Genomic DNA, 20,245 nt, shown 5'->3' on the forward strand with positions numbered 1-20,245 from the left:
TAAAAAAAAAAAAAAAAAAAATCGCAGTTTGAATCTCACACTTAGTAGCTGGGAGGCCAAACTCGATCTCTTTAAACTACAGGTTCCCCATCGAGAAAACAAGGATAATCAAACCTGTACTTTAAAGCAATTAGTATTAATAAAGATGAAGGAATTATCATTGTTCTGCCATTTCCTTGCTGTGGGTCCTTGGACAGGTTGACTTCTCTGAGCTACAATTTCCTTATCTGTAAAGCAGAAATGGTAGAAATGGATCCAGGATTAAATGAGATAATTCATGTTCAAAATCAGCATGATGACTGGCAGCAGTGAGCACTTAGGGGGTGTAAGCAATGGTGGTGGTGATGCCAATGATATCAATCGTATCATGCAGGATGCTTGCAACTCTATGGGACAGAAAACCCAAACAGAAGTGACTGAAACAGTAAGAAAATATTATTCCCATGACAAGTCCTGAGGCCAAGAGGTTCCAGGTTGGGTGATTCATTGGCTCAAAAATGTCATCAAGGGTCTAAGCTCTTTCCTGCCTTCACTCTGAGTTTCTTGGTGTGTTGGCTCTTTCCCGCCTTGGGCTGTCCCCTCATGGGTGCAGGATGGCTGCCACCACTCCAGACATCACATCATCTCCTAACAAACTCCAAAGGCAGAGGAGATCACATCTTTCCTTTTTAAGGGAAAGGGAAATTTTTCTGGAAACCACCCTGTAGCAGCAACCTTTCTCTCATTACCTCATTACTCGAAACAGCATAGACACACTAAGGCCTAAACCTATCCCTGGCCTCATGAGAGGGGAATAGAATCATGGCTCTGTTAGCAAGGAAGAAGGTGAGTGCAGATGGCTGTAGAGACCACCCAACCAACATCAGTCACCTTGTTAATGATGAGGACAACGCTGGACACCAAGCACTGGGAGGGGAGAGAGAGAGGTAACCGGGGTGGAGGGGAAGAGGGTACGTTAGCTACGGAGTTCTCAAGAGAGGAGTCTTTGGAGTCACAAAGTTGGATCCCAGATTTTTGGCTCTGCCACTGTCTACCTGTTGAACCCGGCCATGATTTACCCTCCATGGCTTCTTCCCACAGCTGCTAAAAGCCAGCATCGAGGGATGCTTGAGAGGAACACTAAGCCATGTAGAGTATGTGCTCAATAAAAAATGAAGCTACCACTAGTACCTCCAGCCTGGTGACAAGCACAGAAGCCACGTCAGTTGCTAGGCCAATAATCACTGCAGCCCTTGAATGCAAATGTGTGTGTGTAGACTTTCTTCTCTGTGACTGCAAGAGCATGTTCAGAACAAGGGGGGGACATTAGGAGTGTGGTTGAACAAACGGACCAGGATCTGCTTCCGTGGCAACATTTGGATGCTTCGTAATCCTGGGAAAGTTGCTGATCCACCTCATGCCTCAGTTTCCCCATCTGCAAAATGGAATGATAGCTCATTACATCACAAGATCAAGCAAGCCCACCCGAGTGCTGCCGTATAAACTGTCAGGAAAGATGGGCTACTGTTGGCAGATTTTCTCTTTTTGCCATAAAGACGCAGCTCTTCATTCTGTCTCTCACTCACTTGGCAAGTTGGCGCTACTTGAGCAATGGTGAGAAACTTGGCTTTCAATCCTTGCTCCTTCTCTTAAAGCCACGTTGCTCTGAGCATCAGGTGTTTTTTTCAGCAATGTGATCAGCCCACCTATCTCTCCAGAGATGAGACACTCCAAATAAAAAGTTGTGAAGACTGACACTCCACCTACAATGTCATTTCGTTTATGCTTACTTGCCACAGTTCTGGTTTTTGTCTTGTTCTTTCTTATCACGCACACTTTTCTTTGACATCCTGCCTGAGACTTCTTCCTAGGCTAGGGTCACTACTTAGCATCATCCCCCAAATTTCTCTATTTTCCCTTCTACCCAAATCTTTATGCATCATTATCAGTAACCTTTTAAGTGTGCCTCAAACTTTTCATTATAAGACAGTGACAAATATAAATGTATTCTTTTAAAAGATTTATTTATTTGAGAGAGAGAGAGAGTGTGTGTGTGTGTGTGTGTGTGTGTGTGTGTGTGTGTGTGAACAGGGAGAGGGAGAGAATCCTCAAGCAGACTCCCTGCTGAGCACTGAGCCTGATGCTGGGCTCCATCCCAGGACCCTGAGATCATGACCTGAGCCAAAATCAAGAGTCAGCTGCTTAACCAATTGTGCCACCTGGGCACCCCATTAGTTATTTTAAATTTAATCTATTTTCCACAGCCCAAAGGTACTGGTACTGAATTAGAATGTGAAAAATGCCAACTACACACACAGTGCTTATTACAAATTCTAAATAAAATATGTGATTTTAGTAAATGCAAATATACCTTGGAGATATTGTAGGTTTAGTTCCAGACCAGCACAGTAAAGCAAATATTGCAATAAAGTGAGTCAAATAAACTTTGGGATCCCCAGTGCATAGAAAAGTTATGTTCTGCACTGTACTGTGGTCTATTCAGACTGTGGTCTATTCAGCGTGCACTAGCATTGTCCCTAAGGAAACAATGTACATAACTTAATTAAAAATACTTTATTGCTAAAAAATGCTAACCATCATCTGAGCTTTCAGGGAACTATAATCATTATGATTATAATGGAAAACTTTGGAATATTGCAAGAATTACCGAAATGTGACACAGACACAAAAATGGTGCCAATAGATTCGCTCAATGTCAGGTTGCTGCAAACCTTCAATTTGTAAAACCTGCAGTATCTGTGAAGTTTGATAAAGCAGAGCACAAGAGAATGAGGTGTGCCCATCTTTGCTGAGGTCCTACTGTGTGTTGCATCGGGCCACAGGATGCCTGAGACACAGTTCCTGCCCTCAGAGAGCTGACTCCAGTTTGGGAGGAAAGACCTGCTGCTAAGTAAACATTATACATATAAACACTTCTAAAATCAATATTCAAGTAGTGAAGGCCTTTTAGAAAGAATGGTGGCTTTTGAAAGCTCTGAAGTGAACATCACTGGAAAAAATAAAACATCAAAAGATGAATTTTCTTTAGCGGCCTTTAGCCACTACATTACATCACAAGATCAAGCAAGCCCACCCGAGTGCTGCTGTATAAACTGTCAGGAAAGATGGGCTACTGTTGGCAGATTTATTTTTATTTTATTTTATTTATTTATTTATTTATTTATTTATATTTATATTTTATTTTTTAAAATATTTATTTATTTATTCATAAGAGACACAGAGAGAGAGGCAGAGACACAGGCAGAGGGAGAAGCAGGCTTCCTGCAGGGAGCCCAACGTGAGATTCAATCCTGGGACCCCAGGGTCAAGACCTCAGCTGAGGCAGACACTCAACCACTGAGCCACCCAGGCGCTCCACCTCTAACATTTTAAATGTCCAAGATTCTATCATTTTCCCCAAACAGATGGATCCTGAATGATGACACACTAAAGGTATGATTACTTATCAGTTTGATTTGTTCAGGTTTTTCTGATCCTCCCTGAGAATGAAGCCAAGGCTGAGTGTGAGTCAGAGGCTGAGGGCCACAGCCTCTCCTTTAGGTGTTTAACCCCATGAAATGGGATGCTAACTAGGGTGGTGCTTTCACTGAATGGAAGGGATGAAATTTCCTTTTAGATTTCTGTTTCAGAGAGCAGTCTTCAAGGCAAAGGGCAGAAACCAACTCTGCCTCTAGTAAAAGCACTGAGAAAGTTATTAGGGGCTCACGGAGTCTACAGAAGGCTGAGGACCAGGCTTGGAAAAAAGGCTGGAATCCAGGGTGTTCCAGAGGTCAAGGCACCAGGACCACTGCCAACTAGATCTTACATTCAGAGATGGAGGCAAGCCCACAGAGAGGGCCCAGGGCCTGTGCCCAGCCCTTCCTCTACACACCACCCTCTCTCCAAAACAGATGCTCTTGGCCACCCCTAGGACTTGGGAGCATAGACACCAGTGGCTTGATCTGCCCTCACAGGCTTGGGGCCCTTTGAGTAGGGTGCCCAGAGTATGGTCTAAAAAGGTTGATACAGGCTCTGGCTGGGCAGAGGTGAAGCCAGAGGGATCAAAGTAGAGCCTTCCAAAACTCAGGGGGCCCTGGTGCCCAGGTCTAGGGGAGATACCACTTACAGCAAAGGTCTATCCCTCTGCAAGACTCATCTGGCCACCTGGCACCACTGCTGGCATGTACTTCCACTCTAATCCAGCCACACCTCTCTCTCAAGAGGCCAGGCCCAGGTGACACCATCCAACGGTCAAGCCCAAGTCACCTGCCTTCCCCAAGGCTATTCCAGATGGTAGGAAGCCCCATCTGGACCCTGGGGCTTCCTCCCAAGGCCACACACACAGAAGTGGAAAGGAAATCTACAGAAGAAAATCTGGGTGCTGCAGGCAGAGATGATTGGTCAGATAGCCCTAAAGCAGCAAGCACTTCTGGCTACCTCTCAAGATGCTTGACTTTTCAACTCATGATAGCCATGCACTCTGTGCTTGATGGAAAATCATGACCATTACCAGTCCCATCCAAAAGAAAACAAGTCACTAGTCAATAGTACATTTTTGTTGGTACCCCAATCCATAATATCAGAGGACAAAAAGTTGCTTATTTAATCATGACTGGCATCACACTAGTTGACCTTCCTGCTTCTTTCCACATGTTCTCAAACTCCACCCCAAAAGTCTCCACTTTCTTGGAACTTAGGTAAATAAGCAAGAGTACTAAGAAAGCTATCATGGACTATCAGTTTAAAAATTCCTCAGGTTGGGGGGCACCTGGGTGGGTCAGATGGTTAAGCGTCTGCCTTCAGCTCAGGTAATGATCCCAGGGTCCTGGCATCGAGCCCTGCATCAGGCTGCCTGCTCAGTGGGGAGTGTGCTTCTCCCCCTGCCTCTCCTCCATGCTCATGTTCTCTCTCTCTCTCTCTCTCTCCTAAATAAATAAAGAAAATCTTAAATAAATAAATAACTCAGATGGGCAAGAAGGAGTAATCTATCGCTAGGACAGGATGGTGCTAGAACGGCACTCAAAGCAGACACTTCTACTGTGGCACCCTCCTGATGACAGTACCTGCCTGAGGACACCTGCCTGAGGCCCAAAGCAGGGAAGACAACAGCAGAAAGGCAACTCAGAGCATCAAAGAATCCTTTCAGACACCTTAAGTTTCTAGGTCTATTCCTCTATTTATTAAAAGAGGCATTACATGTGTAAAAAGATTATTTAATAAAACCTTTGCATTCACATGCACAAGGAGGGGAAGAAAACCATCCTTATAGAAACACAGAAACCTATGTGTGCTGACTTGTAGTAATGGCCAAGGCATAGTGTTACATGAAAAATGCAAGCTGTTGAACATTGTAATGGGTTTGGTGCTGAGTGCATAATGAACAGGAATTACATCCACAGCAGACCCTTGAACAACTTAGGGGTTGGGGCATTGGAGTCCCTCCTGGTTGAAAATCCACATATAACTTTTGACTCCCCCAAACTGAACTGTTAATAGTCTACAGTAGACCAGAAGCCTAATGATCATGTAAATAGTCAATTAACACATATGTTGTATGTTCTATGTATTATACACTGTATTCTTAGGATAAAGTAGGCTAAAGAAAAGAGAATGTTATTAAGAAAATCATAAGGGGGATGCCTGGGTGGCTCAGCAGTTCGTCTGCCTTTGGCTCAGGGTGTGATCCCAGGGTCCTGGGATTGAGTCCCACATCGGGCTCCCCGCAGGGAGCCTGCTTCTCCCTCTGCCTATGTCTCTGCCTCTCTCTGTGCCTCTCATGAATAAATAAATAAAATATTTTTTTAAAAAGAAAGAAAATCATAAAGAAGAGAAAATACATTTACACTGTTGAAGTGTATTTATTGAAATGAATATGTGTGCAAGTGGACCCTCAGAGTTTAAACCCAGGTTGTTCAAGGGTCATTATACATACACATTATACTATACTATACCTACTTGTATATGCTTAAAGTGTCTCGGATGGGTATACAAATAACGTAATGAAAGTGGTAGCAGGGACTTGTGTGTGTAGGGGGGGTGCTGAGAATGGAGGGGTGATTTAAGCAATTTGTCTGGTTCAGTTCTTCCTGAAAGAAAGTGTTATGAGAACAAAAGAAACAAAAGCAGGGATGCACCGGCTTATGATATTACCCCATAGATCCACAAATGAATTAAACATGTGCATGTACTATTCAAATAGTTCAATAACTGAATAATAATTCAATAATACAGAGAATTTGAATACAATTCTATGGAAAATTGAAAAAGGTAAAAATAGAGAAATGGATTTCATAGTGAAGCAAATAGCAAAGGAACTTGCAGTGCTGAGGGGTTAACAAAGATGATTTGACCCCTTTCAGAGAACACAATCCTTTTACTCCAGCCTCCCAGGAGCGAATCTGTGTGCAAATGGGATATTTTTATTTATTATTATTAGTTTTTAAAGTCGACTCCATGCCTAACATGGAGCCCACTGCAGGGTGTAAACTCACAATCCTGACACTGACATCAAGACCTGAGCTGGAAAAAAAACAAAACAAAACAAAAAACCAAAAAACAAAAAAAGACCTGAGCTGAGATCATTAGTTGGATGCTTAACTGACTGAGCCACCAGGTGCCCCAAATGGGACTTTTTAAAAGAAAGAAATCATTGAAAAATCCCAAATGGCTTGATTGATGAATGGTTGATTGAGACCTGGAATTTGCTTCAAGAATTTTGTTTCCTTTCTTTCTCTTGCTTTCTACAGACTCTTTCTGTAGTAGAAACATAAGAGCCAGAATTATTTTCTAACAAAGAAACAATTAAACAAGGGCCAAGGAGATTCCAAGAAGCCAAGAGGCATGAGAAAGATAAAGCACACAAATACTTTAGGCGACTTCTTGAAAATTTCTGAAACATGCTCAGAAATGTAGAATTGCAGATTTGTTAGAAAGAAAGGAAATGTGGGAGAAAGGCAAAGGTGAACAAAGACCCTCATGAAAGAGAAACCAAAGTCTACATTCTTCCCAAAAGGGAAAGAGACTAGGAATTCAAATAATTGTTTGATTTTTTTTTTTAAGATTTTATTTATTTACTTGAGAGAAAGAGTGAGAAAGAGCTGAGAGGGAGAGGGAGAAGCAGGTTCCCCACTGAGCAGGAAGCCCAATGTGAGGCTCAATCTCAGGACCCTGAGATCATGACCCCAGCAGAAGGCAGATGTTTAACTGAGTAAGCCACCCAGGCTCCCCTGATTTTCTTTTTAAGCAGGCTTCTCACCAGCATGTAGCCCAATGTGGGGCTTGGACTCGTGACCCTGAGATCAGGACTCGAGCTGAAATCAAGAATTGGACACTCAGTCAACTGAGCCACCCAGGTGCACTTCAAATTGTTCTATTATTTAAATACTCTCCGTAATTGCAAAATAAAGAGTTGCAGGGATGTTGTCGACCTTCCAAATATGTTTAAGCAAATATATTTTTAATTTGGAAAAAGACAAGAGATATCAGTTAATTTGGAAAGAGACAAGAGATATCAGTTATTTGAAAAAACACAGGAGTCCTTCAGCACTGCCTGAAAAAATGTTTTAAAAGATTTGCTCTCATCTGCTAAAAATGGAATTTAAGGAATGAAAGGACCCTTGGGTGCTTTGCTTCAGAAGAAGTCATAAGTCAAGGAGGTCAAGAATGCTTCTAGAACACCACAATGGTCACAGACGAGACCACCCTGACTTGATCTTGAAGCTTCCCCAGACTCCCTGATCACCTAACCATGATTTCTACCCCTTGTCATGGTCAACCAGAACCATGGGATTTTGAGTTCAGTGTTAGCACGTAGCCCTCTTCTCTCAAGGGAATATTATCTGATGCATCCACTCTTCTTCATTCCACTGGAGGAAAATGTGGGTATAGAGAAAAGTGGAAAACACAGATAAAGCCAGCTAGGAAGTAATGCACTCAAGAAGCAAGGGGAGGGAGGAGGTAACGTTCTTTGCCGACACTCCTGTGTGTGGGCACTTCCCAAACATCATCGTCTGATTTAATCCTTACAACCACTCAGGGAGATAGGTACTTTCCTCTCCCTTCTTTCCAAATGAGGAACAGGCATCAGGAGATTAAGGACTTGCCCCAAGCCACTCAGCTCCAGCAAGTGGCTCTGTGGGGATAGGGGGAGGGGGTGCCAAGCAGTGATGATGGGGGGGAGAGGGTTGCAGCTCAAACTCTCCCACTGTCTCCTAACCTCACTTCTATTGGGGCCAACCTAATTTCACACTTGGCCTGAATTCCCTTGTGCCCAAGTTAATTTGTAAGATTGCCCTACTTTTTTTTTTTTAGACAGTGACTCTATTTGAAGGCTCTTCGTCACAAGGGCACAAACATCTTTTCTAAGTGAGTACTGTTTCTACTATTTATGGAAGACTGGAATAAGCAGGAGGGCAGTCTCTGACTCACCCTCTGTGGCTCCATCTATGAAAACAGACCCCGGAGATTCCAAAGAAGAGTGATGGTGAAAGGCATGGCTCAGGCACTACCCTCCAGTTGGCTGCAAACATGTGATCCTGGCTTCTGACTGACCCAGAAATAAGGCTTCTACAAGTGAAATCTGTTGAGACCCTCATCAAAAAATATCTCTGCCTCTCCTCTCTCACAAAGTGCCTTTGGAGCCTCAGTAGATCTCGGCTCAAATATTCCAGAACACCTCCTCCCATTGGCAAAGGAGGACTGAAGCTGTCTAATTTTAGGGTCTAACAGTTGGCATGCAATTAAAACTGTATTTATTATGGGCTTCAGAGGAGAATAATTTATTTATGGGTAAATTAGGATCATTGCAATACAAACATGCTCCCACGGATCAGGAATTCGCTATGCTCAAGCAGGGACTGTGAGAACTCTGCCATTTTTACAATATGGGGCTTACTGTCACAGAGCAGAAGATCCGACACTTCTAGTCTACTTTCAGTATCAGTCCTGAATGCTAAAGCGGGGTTCCAGTCAAGACTATTTTTTAGCATTGCTAAGGATTTGAAGTAATTCATCAGAGGAAACTATAAACAAGAAAATCTCTTCCTCTTCCTGAAACAAAAAAAAATTACGTTAGTTTTAATAGTTCAGAAAAGCAAATTGAGAGCATTTTGGGTTTGATTTGCTTTAAAAATTTTTGCTGACCAGAAATAGGTGAGTCTAATTATGCTGGCTCTTTTGATGATGCTGATTTGCTAAAATAGAGAAAATCATGCTTTATTATTTAAACAATGAGAAATCAAAGAAAAAAATTGATCACACTAAGCTACACTTCCACTGTCCTCCTGAGAACAAGGTTTCTGCATTATTCCTCTCTGTCAATTCAGTATTGCCTTCAATGTCCTGTCTCAGAGTCTTCCAACCTAGAGTATGTCCTCACCTCCACCACTGCCATTTTACAAAAAGGTATAAAGCATAAAAATACACACAAGCATGAGTCCCTTCCAACTCAAAAACTGTATCACACTGTTCTATGTGGCGTAGGGCAGTTTGTTTTTAACTTGTTTTTAAGTTCTGATGTAGAAAAAAGTCTAAACCCTAAAGCTAGGATGTAGTTGTATAGCCTTCCACTATATCGTCTACTTCCTCAGGTTGAAGACAGATTGGTAACCCGGGACTATATATATACCCTTGGGGTTATGTATTTCACCTCCTTCTTTTAGAGAGAGAGAGAGCGAGCAGGTGGGGAGGGGCAGTGGGAGAGGGAGAGAGAGAATGCCAAGCAGGTGCCATGCCCAGTTTGATTTCACCACCCAAAGATCATGACTTGAACCGAAACCAAGAGTCGGACGCTTAAGTGACTGAGCTACCTAGGGAACACTCTGTGTCTTCTTTTCCTGCCCACTCACTACTACATGGTAGCCCGGGCATGAATACTTACATATGATTTGCAACTAGTCCCTGTATGATCAAACCCATTCAGCATGAAGAGAAATGCAGAGCTGATCATCACTCCCAACTGCCTGTCCTAAATGAGTACACAGAAGACACCCTCCCCACTTGGGTCAGTCTTCATCACAGAGCATGTTTTGTTTTGTTTTGTTTTGTTTTGTTTTCATGGAAACATTCATTACTATAGGAAATGATCTTGCTCATTTGATAACTTGTTTGTTGCTGGTCTCTTTTTATTCCAACATGCTTTTCATGACATTAGGAAACCTCTCTTTTTTAATTCATTGCTGTGTTCCAAACACCTAAAAGAGAGACTGGTGCGTGATAGAGATTCAGCAAACATCTGCCAAAGGAATGAATGCCCTAATGATTTTGGAAAGGACGAACAATGAGTCTGTGAGTCCCTAAAGATAGTACTCAAGAACTCTAGAATCCTCTAGATGATAGGTCATTTAGAGTTGGCAAAGTTTTGTAAAAAGACCAGATAGCAAATATTTTAGGGTTGGTGGGCCACATGGTCTCTGCCATGACTACTCAAGTCTGCCATGGTAGCGTGAAAGCTCCATAGACATTCTGTCATGAAAGGGCATGTGTTCCAATGAAGTGGTATGAATAAAAATGGTCAACGGTGTAATTCAAAAAGGTATCTGTACCCCTACGTTTAGTGCAGCATTATTTATAGTAGCCAAGATGGGAAGCAACCTAAGTGCTCACAGACAGATCAATGGATAAAGAAGATGTGATATATGTGCACATATAGTATATAAGATGTGATATATGTAAACATACAGTATGTAGTATATATATACTATGCTGCAGTGCATATAAATACATATATATATATACACACCTCATATATACACCATATGGTGTGTGTGTATACATACACACACCCACTAGAATATTACTCAGCCATAAAAAAGAATGAAATCTTGTCATTTGCGACATGGATAGATCTAGAGGGTATTGTGCTAAGCAAAAAATATTCAGACTGAGAAAGACATACACCATATGATTTCACTTATACATAAAATCTAAAGGACAAAACCAGTGAAAAACAGACTCCTAATACAGAGAATAAACTGGTGGTTTCCAGAGGGAGGTGGGTGAGGGGATGCACAAGATAAATGAAGGGGACGAAGAGGTACACACTTCCAGTCACAAAATAAATAAGTCATAAATAAATTAATTAATTTTAAGTTTAAAAATTTGTATATGTGTGTGTGTATAAATTTTTTAAGTAGGCTCTACACCCAGCAAGGACCCCAACATGGGGCCCAAACTCACACCCCTGAGATCAAGACCTCAGCTGAGATCAAGAATCAGAAGCTTAAACTAGTACAGCACCCAGCCGCCTACCTTTGTTTTTTGTCTTTTTTTTTTTTTTAGTATCTGCCCTTCCTTTTTTTTTTTTTTTATCATCAGAACATTTCTTCAAATAAATCATGGTGATACTAAATTGATTTCGTAGTGTTAATACCCTTTTTTGGAACAACAAAAGCAGGCATGCCAAGGTATGCTTCGGACATTTTTCTTCTCCCAGAAATCCCAACAGCTGAGAAGTGCCATGATGCTCTCCCATTCATCCATCGCCTTCCACAGCCAGGGCCTCATTTACAGTCAAGAGAGCCCTTTCTCTTTGGAAGAAGAGGACTTCAGAAGTTGACAGAATCACAGAGATACTGAGAACGAAAGCACCAGGACAAAGCCGTCCCTCCCCACATGAGCGTCCTGGGAGAACACAGACTCCCCACCTGTCTGCTGCACCTCGCCTGCCTTAGCAGGGACTGAATGCCAGAAACAACCTTGTGGGCCCCATAGAACAGATGCTTCTAGTGCCCTGCATGTCAAAAGAACTGTCCCCTCCCACTCTGGTGCCAAGGCACCGCCTTACTCCATCTCATGCTCCCCTGAGCCTTGCAGAGCCCCCTGGGGTTAGCAGAAGCAAGGTTGCCCACAGAAATGAGTGTTTAGCCCTTCAGCCACTTTAAACAGCAAATTAAGACAGGAGGGGATTATGGAACGAGTGCTGAGGAAGCCAGGAAGCCAGCTAATAGCATCTTCCCTGACAATCCTGAGCTCCAGAGCTCTTTACCTTTCTCTATACACTGGTCCAGACTACTCCAGAGGACAAGGGAGCTCGGGCCTGAGGGTCTGCAGCATAATGACATTTTTTTGGAAGAGAAGTCGCCTCTTGCAAGGTTGCCAGAGGGTTAACATCACAGTGACACATTCAGTCTGTTGGTGAAAGCCACACACGTAGACAAGTGGAGAACTGGGATATAATTATCCAGATAATTCAGAAATCGAAACAACTTTGCCCAAACACTAAGGCAAAAGGTGAGAAACAAAGACCCTCACAATTCAAATGATTGCTTCAGTCATTTTTTTGCACTTGCAGACATGTCTTTAAGCCCTAGAGTTGAGTAGGGTGGGGCTGGGAGTTGCTTCTAAGCACACACTGGCTTCTACATGCAGCTCTCAGACCCGAGCAGTAATGTCAATGAAGCAACTTACCCCGGGTACAGAGAGAGGATTCTATTTAAACAAAACAAACCAAAGCATCACATTAGCTTCCTTTTATCTGTCAGTAGATCACTACGGGGCACCTGGGTAGCTCAGTTGGTTAAGCATCAGATTCTTGATTTCAGCTCAGGTCATGATCTCAGGGTTGTGAGATCAAGCCCTGTGTCGGCTCCATGCTGGAGGTGGAGGCTGCTTAAGTTTCTCTCTCTCTGCCCCATCTCTTCTCTCACTCTCTCTTAAAAAAAAAAAAAATCATTGCTTTGAGGTAAGAGCCGGAAACCGCACACTTATACAAGGAAAGTTTGACTTAAATAAAAGTTGTTTGATGGGCTACTTCCAGTAATCCAAGACCTAAGTAAACACTCCAAAATGTCAATAGTGGTTATGTCTGGATAGTGGAATGGCAATGGCATTCATTCTTTCCAAATTTTCAGAATTACGCATATACTATGTATTTAATCCTTTTTAATTCTTTATAGATTTATTTTAGAGATAGAGAGAGATCACAAGTGAGGAGAGGAGCAGTGTAAGAGAATCTTCAAGCAGACTCCCCACTGAGTGCAGAGCCCCACACAGGGCTCGATCTCATGACCCAGGAGATTATGACCTGAGCCAAAACCAAGAGTCGGATGCTTAACTGACTGAACCACCCCGGGGCCCCTGTATTTAATCCTTTTTAAAACCAGAACAATTTACTCTCAAATGGCATATCAGTATATAGGTATTTCTCCTTAATGCATTTTAAGTTTCTACCTCTTCAGTAAATATTTAGATTATCTCTAGCTAGGTTACAACGTAATCACATTAATCACTCACTTAATACTAACTAAATGGAGTGCATATGTACTGACCTAGATGTAGGCTGACCACCCCCCACACACACCAAAAAAAGGAGGCGTGTTTACAGTTGGGTTCAGACGCACACAGACAGGGCTGGCAGCCTTTGGGCTCTGCGAGAAGCCAGCTTGTGGGGTCAGAGAAGCCTCCGAGAGCAGATTCACCATCTAGAAGCAGCCTGGCCGACTTGGCAATAAGGCTTGAGCATCAGGAGATAAAGTGGTTGCAGAGAAACAACACTTGAATCCCTCCCAAACTTACGACTTGGGTGGTATATCTATGCTGTGAGGAGGAAAAGCCTTTTATTTTGGGACTGACAAAGCTCTCCCTTGAGCCCTGCAAGGTTCCAGAACTTTTGGGGTGGGGGTGGCGTGTGGCAAAGTTAGCATTCTTCTCACCTGCTAGGGGAGACTGAGAGTTAGGCTTAGTGGGGAAGACTTTTGTTCAATAGAAGGATAAATTTTTTTTTAATAAATAGAGAATAATATTTATAGAACTGTTTAATCTTACAAAGTAGTGAGTTCCCTAGCACTGGGAGAAAAGACTGAAGGATCAACACTGAATGCAAAGCAGCCGGGTTAGCCTCTGAGGTCCCTTCTGGGGTCCTATGCCTCAAGCTAAAACGTGGGCTGGAATGTGCTGGGATGTGCCATTTTTGTTTGCCATGTCTGTTCAGCTCTCATGCATATGCATGAGAAACTGTTAAGAGCATGCCAAGAAGCTGACTTTCCTACCCCACTGTATTGCTGTGCTGGTTAATTCCATGTCAACTTGACTAGGCTATGGGATGCCCAGATATTTGGTCAAATGTTACTCTAGGTGTTTCTGTGAGGGTGCTGTGGATGAAATTAACACTTAAGGCAGTAGACTCTAACATTTGATTAAATTAAAATTTTAATCAGTAAAGCAGATTTCTCCCTCTATAATGTGGGTGGGCCTCATCCAATCAGTTGAAGGCCTGACTAGAACAAAGAGACTGACCCTCCTCACAGGTGAAAGAGAACTTTCCAGCAGACTGCCTTTGGACCTCATTTGCACCAGCTCTCCTAGATCTTCCACCTGCTGGGCCCCACTGCAGCTTTGGACTTGCCACCCTCTGTAACTGCAAGAGCCAATTCCTTATAAACCTCATTCTCTCTCTCTCTATATATATATATATATGCAAATGTTACCAGTTTTGTTTCTCCAGAGATGAATACAACTTGCCTTATCAGTCTCCTGTGCTGACCGAGTCTCCGCTTTCCCATCTCTAAGCGTTGGAAGCATTCCAAAGCTCAGTCCTCAGTCATCTTTCCTATGTGCCTCTCTCTGGAGGGGAGACCAGTCAGGCTGTGGCTCTAAATACCATCCCCTATAAACTGTTGGCTTTAGAGCCGGCTCCAACCTCCCTGTGGACATGCAGACCGGACCACACTTCCGATTTCTTCTTTGATGTCCAAAAAAAATCTCAAATTTAACATATCTGAAACAGAACTCTGCCCTCCACTACCCCTTTCTTCCTTCACTCCTCCATCATCATTAATGGCACCATCCTTCGCCCAGCTGCCCAGGCTCAAAACCTAGAAGGCGTCCTTGATTCTTTCTTTTTCCTTCATATCCAACCTTTAGCAAGACGTAGGAGCTATTCCAAAACAGAGGCCACATCTGTCCACTACCCATCGTCTTCACTACAAGACTTTGCTTCTGCCCTTGGTTCCCTCTCTTTCTTTTTTCTTTTTTTTTTTCCCCTCTCTTTCTTCTCCTTACAGTGTAGTGGTATTTTTAAACAATGAACCTGATCACATGACCTCTGTACTCAACACCCTCCCATGGTTTCCTGTTTTGCTCAAAATGAAATCCAAATTCCTTCCCAGGGCCTCAAACGGTGCCTCTGCTTCTCCCCCTGACTCCACATCTTATGGCCCTCCCGCCCTGGCCTTCCTGCTATTCCTGGAACACTCAAGCTAGATCTTACCTCAAGGCCTTTACACGTGCCATATCCTTGTCTGAAATACTCTGTCCCCAAACCTTCATGCTGGTTTTCTCCTTCACAGCATTTCTGTCTCAGCTTCCATGTCACCTCCTTGGAGGTCTTCCCTAACCAAGGGTCTATCTCCTTTTCTTCCCTAACTCCCACCCCCAACTCTGCTTTCATTTCTTTACAGTACCTATATTTGGTTGGAACTAGGTTGACCTCCAGGAGGAATCCCTACTGCTCACTTCCTTGATCTGGATCTGGGGCTCCACCTGTAGAGGAGACCAGGCCTCCAGACTACCCAAGACTTACCCAGTGAGTGCCACAGGAAACGGCCACCTCATAACCCTCCCAGATCTCAACAGGAAGGACAAGGAGCCACAGGTCTCCAGAAGGTACATAGAAGTTGGGATCTGGGCCTGACCAAGGCGTGCTTGCTGCACGGGGGAAAGGAGTGTAAGCACAGTGCTCCCATCTTAGGGCAGGCTGGCCCGGGGGTGAGCGGGAGGCCTGACAGGGATGATCCACCAACTCTATCATCAGAAACAATTTTTCCTTGGGAGTAAGGGATGGAGAGAAGGCCTGCTAGTGGAAGATCCTTCATGGACACCCGAGGCCTGGGGAGGAGGGATCCCTCAATGAAAGTAATAAAAATATTATTGGAGGTAATGGGCTGAAAAGCAAGTAAGTTGACTGGTTTGTCTACCAAACAGGACTCAGTGCTGAAAGAGATGTAGGCTCGGTGGTGGCTTTCAACACCATAATTTTTTCATACGGAGCATTGCTCACTCTTCACTGGTGCCTTACCGATGGCAGATGAAAGCTCATACCTGCCTTCCTCTCACCCTCAACACCTCTTTTACAGGAATTTGGTTACATAAGTTAATTATCTTCCTACTTCTCCTGTCTTCTCATGTCATTTGCAAACTAACTTGCTTTTCTCTCTAGTGGCTTTATTATCCTTCTGTATCTCTGTGAATATCTTGCTTAAATTGTAGGTTCTGATTTCAACCAAGGAAGCAACATGGAAGCAACAGACTTGCCATGCCGAATGGTACCATGTTGGAGGTGCTAGAGAAAAAAAAAAAGGGAAAAAGAAGAAAACAGAACACCTTCTTCTCCCATCCTCCCAAATGCACCCTCATCATTTTCCACGTGTTGAATGCCAGGCTAGGCCCCACTCAGTGACTCTGCCAACATGATCACCCTGGCCCTGGTTTGATCTGGACTTGCAGCATTTCTCCTAACAGCAACTCACAGGTTAAAGAGTAGCATGTTGGGACACCTGGGTGGCTCAGCGACTTAGCACCTGCCTTTGGCCCAGGGCAGGGTCCTGGAGACCCAGGATCAAGTCCCACGTCCGGCTCCCTGCATGGAGCCTGCTTCTCCCTCTGCCTGTGTCTCTGCCTCTCTCTCTCTCTTTCTCTCTCTGTGTGTGTGTGTGTGTGTGTCTCTGATGAATAAATGAATAAAATCTTTTAAAAAGTAGCATTTTAATGAATTGTGAACATGTTTCAAGACAGAAAGGGCAACATAGACTGAATATGGGTCTTCAAAAAATGCACAAGACAGGTAGTTGTTGGTTTATTTTTTACAATTTTTATTTATGTATTCATGAGAGACACACAGAGAGAGGCAGAGACATAGGCAGAGGGAGAAGCAGGCTCCCTGTAGGGAGCCTGATGTGGGACTTGATCTCAGGACCCCGGGATCATGCCCTGAGCCAAAGGCAGACACTCAACTGCTGAGCCACCCAGGTTCCCTAGGTAGTTGTTGTTTTAAAGCTGATACCAAAAAAAAAAAAAAAAAAAAAATGTGTAGGAAAGAGAGCAGCATCACCTTGAATGGGTATCTGTATCACATCGAGTGTCCATCTGAGAAAGTCATGGGAACGGATGTGCCATCTCAAGCCATTTCTAAATACACAAAATCTCCGCACAATCACCATCTGAAGTCTTGGCTCTGAGTAGTTAAAGAACATGAGAGCTCTTCTATCTTTCTTTTGCTAAATAGTCAAGCTGGAATTTTACTAAAACCAGGATTTGCTAATAAAAAGATAATTTAACTGTTTCAGCTAGGATTCCTCCATCATAAGCCTAGGTAACTAACACCAACCAGCTTAGCAGGAAAAGGGATTTATTGTGAGGAGATGGTAGCTGATGCAAGGACAAGCTGAAGCACTAGGTCTCAACAGGGACGGGAACTGGGCTACGCTGGGGATCTAAGTAATCAAAATCACCAGGGAGTCTCTTCAAGATGCCATTGAGTTCAAGGAGTTCCAGGCATTTTTCCTTTGTATTCAATCCACAGAGACAGCGAATCTGATTGCCCTACTTTAGTCAATGTAAGCAGAACGGTCCCACGAGGGGCGGAACCAGTGAGAGAGGGGTAGGTCTCCCAAATAGCATCATGAAGCTGCCGCCAAGACAAGCACGGTGGTGCTAGAGGGTGGGGATAAGGGAGGGATGGGGGACGGGTGACCAAAGTCCATTCTAGTGCACCAAGCAACTTACTCACGGAAGATGTTTCAACTCAATCAGGTACTTTCAAGTATTAATTCGATGTCAGTGACTAATTTCATACATTAAGAAAAGCCTCTTTGGCTATGCATTGGCTCAGCAATGAGGAACAGCTGCTCTGCACGGGGACTGTCTTGAATTTGCCCCGGAGGGAATAGGCTAGGTGCCCCTTTCTTATTACCTGGAAAATTCTCTTCATCTGCTTTTCATGGTGGGCGCGCCACATACTTCTTTTGTGTTTCTCTTTCTCTGTTATATGATTCAGTGTACCTAATCCATGCACTCCTTAAAGAGCCATAAGTTGAATATCGTTACTTTTTCCCCCCTTTTGCACTTTTGTTATTTTAGGGAGAAAAATGTATTCTACACATGGATGGTTAGACTGCCTTAATATTCCTTCTCATCACTCTCTCAATAGGCCAACTTTATTTAGCTAACTAGCTATCCTCTATCTATCTATCTATCTAGCAGGCCCCAACATGGGGCTTGAACCCATGATTCTGAGATCAAGATTTGAGCTGAGATCAAGAGTCTCAATTGACTGAGCCACCTAGGTGTTCTGGCCAACACATTTTTTTAAATTTTTTTAAAGATTATTTATTTATTTATTCATAAGACACACACACAGAGAAAGAGAGAGAGAGACAGAGACACAGGCAGAGGGAGAAGCAGGCTCCACACAGGGAGCCTGATGTGGGACTCAATCCCAGGTCTCCAGGATCACCCCCTGGGCTGAAGGCGGTGCTAAACCGCTGAGCCACCAGAGCTGCCCTGGCCAACATTTTTTAAATTGGCTTTTTCAGGGGCATTTGGGTGGCTCCTCGGTTAAGAGTATGCCTCTGGCTCAGGTCATGATCTCAGGGTCCTGGGATCAAGCCTTGTGTCGAGCTCACTGCTCAGGCAAGGAGCCTGCTTCTCCCTCTCCCTCTGCCCCTGCTCCTGCTTGCTAGCTCTCTCTCTCTTTCAAATAAATAAATAAAATCTTTAAAATAAGTAAATAAAACAAATTGGCTTTTTCATTGTGCACTTTATTTTTACTCTCTCCATGAATCAATAGCATTTGTAGTGCCCATTTACTTGTGCCTTTAGGTTTCTTTCTCCCTTTTCAAAGACTCTGACAGCTGAGGGGAGAGTTGCTCTCCCCCTTTTTGCAACAAGACTACAATGGTCACTTAAGAGGAAGCATTGGAAAGCTTCAATTTTTAAGGCCCTGTCGTCACTCCCTGGCACCCAGTGTCCAGCCAGCGGCTGCTGTTGTGTTTCCATGTGAGGGCCTGGACTGGGGAGGAATCATCTGCAGGGGTGGGTTTTGTTTCGTAACTGCCGAGGAAGTGACAAGTCGCCAAGCTCTATGTTTAGAGTCCCCGGGTGAGTTCTCTTCCCCACCCACTCATCCTCCAACCATCAGCAATTCTTTAGGGGCTCCCTGTGAATGTCCGCCTGCACCCTTCTCCTTCTATCTCTGTGACCAGGACCCTGGGCATGGCCACCGCCATCTCCCATCTGGACGGTAGTGACAGCCTCCTCTTTTGAGACCTGCCCGCTCGGCTCACCACCACCACTTCTCAGGGCAGCAGTGCAGTTATCTTTCACTAACACACAGCCTGTCAACAGGAGGTCAGGCCCCTCCAGTGGCCTCCCATCACACCCAGAATAAAATCCAACCTTTCCACCACCATGCCCAACCTGCCGGCCCAATGGCCACCAGTGCACCTGACAACCTCTTCCAGTCCTGGGTGGTGTCCTTGCCATTCCTTAAATAACCAAGCCAGAGCCCCCCTCAGGGCCTTGCTCTTCAGTCTCCCAAGGGCTGGACAGTTCTCCCCTTTCTCTCTCTCTCTCTCTCTCTCTCTCATCTCAGGGAAGATGGCCCATCCTCAGAGCAGCTATAGTGATCGCCCGCCCTGAACTGCCGGTCCTCCTCACTCTCTCTCTACGTGGCTCTTATTTTTGGGGCAATAATATATATATATAAATATCCATCTTCCACCGGGAGAGGAGAGCCAGGGGATCAGTAACATTGTGCACATTACTGCCGATCCCCCAGCACCTGGGATCCCCCCCACCCCCGATCACCTCAGATGCTCTCGGTGGAGACTTGGGGTAATCGGTTCTCTCACTTCTGACTATGATGGTTTTTCCTATGAGCTACTTCGGGGCCCCATCACCCTGAGAGAAAGGAGAGTTTCTTGGGCTCTGGAAGGAGAGAAGGGATGGCTGACAGCGTGGCGGTATAACAGGAACACCATTGGCAGTCACCCTGGAAGTCCCAGTGAGGTCGCAGTGTGTCCCACCAGGCGGCACTGTCCGTGAGGCTGTTAGTCATTCCCTGCTCTCCACACCTGAAAAGTCCTCGGCAGGAGTGCACCCTCGCTGGAGAGCACTTCGGAAGCCCCTGTTCTGTTCAGCAAAGGAAACCAGAAATCAAGGCCTCCTGAAATATCCAGGCCTGCATGGTGACATGATAGAATGTGCCCTGTCTCCTCAGCCCCCTGGGGCCTAACACTGACCCCACTCCAGTCTCTAAAAACGGGGAGGCCAC

At 44.3% G+C, this 20,245-nt stretch overlaps 1 long non-coding RNA gene across 1 annotated transcript in view; it reads right to left on the reverse strand.

Annotated features, from left to right (window-relative positions):
- LOC144321917 (uncharacterized) overlaps positions 1-20,245 on the reverse strand; it is a 25,561-nt gene continuing 5,316 nt past the window's right edge. The window contains exon 2 of the long non-coding RNA XR_013387412.1: positions 1-1,414. This is a non-coding gene — a long non-coding RNA (uncharacterized LOC144321917). The remainder of the gene's footprint in view (positions 1,415-20,245) is intronic.

The sequence above is a fragment of the Canis aureus genome, chromosome 10 (assembly GCF_053574225.1).
Source record: "Canis aureus isolate CA01 chromosome 10, VMU_Caureus_v.1.0, whole genome shotgun sequence".
NCBI classification, from domain to species: Eukaryota; Metazoa; Chordata; class Mammalia; order Carnivora; family Canidae; genus Canis; species Canis aureus.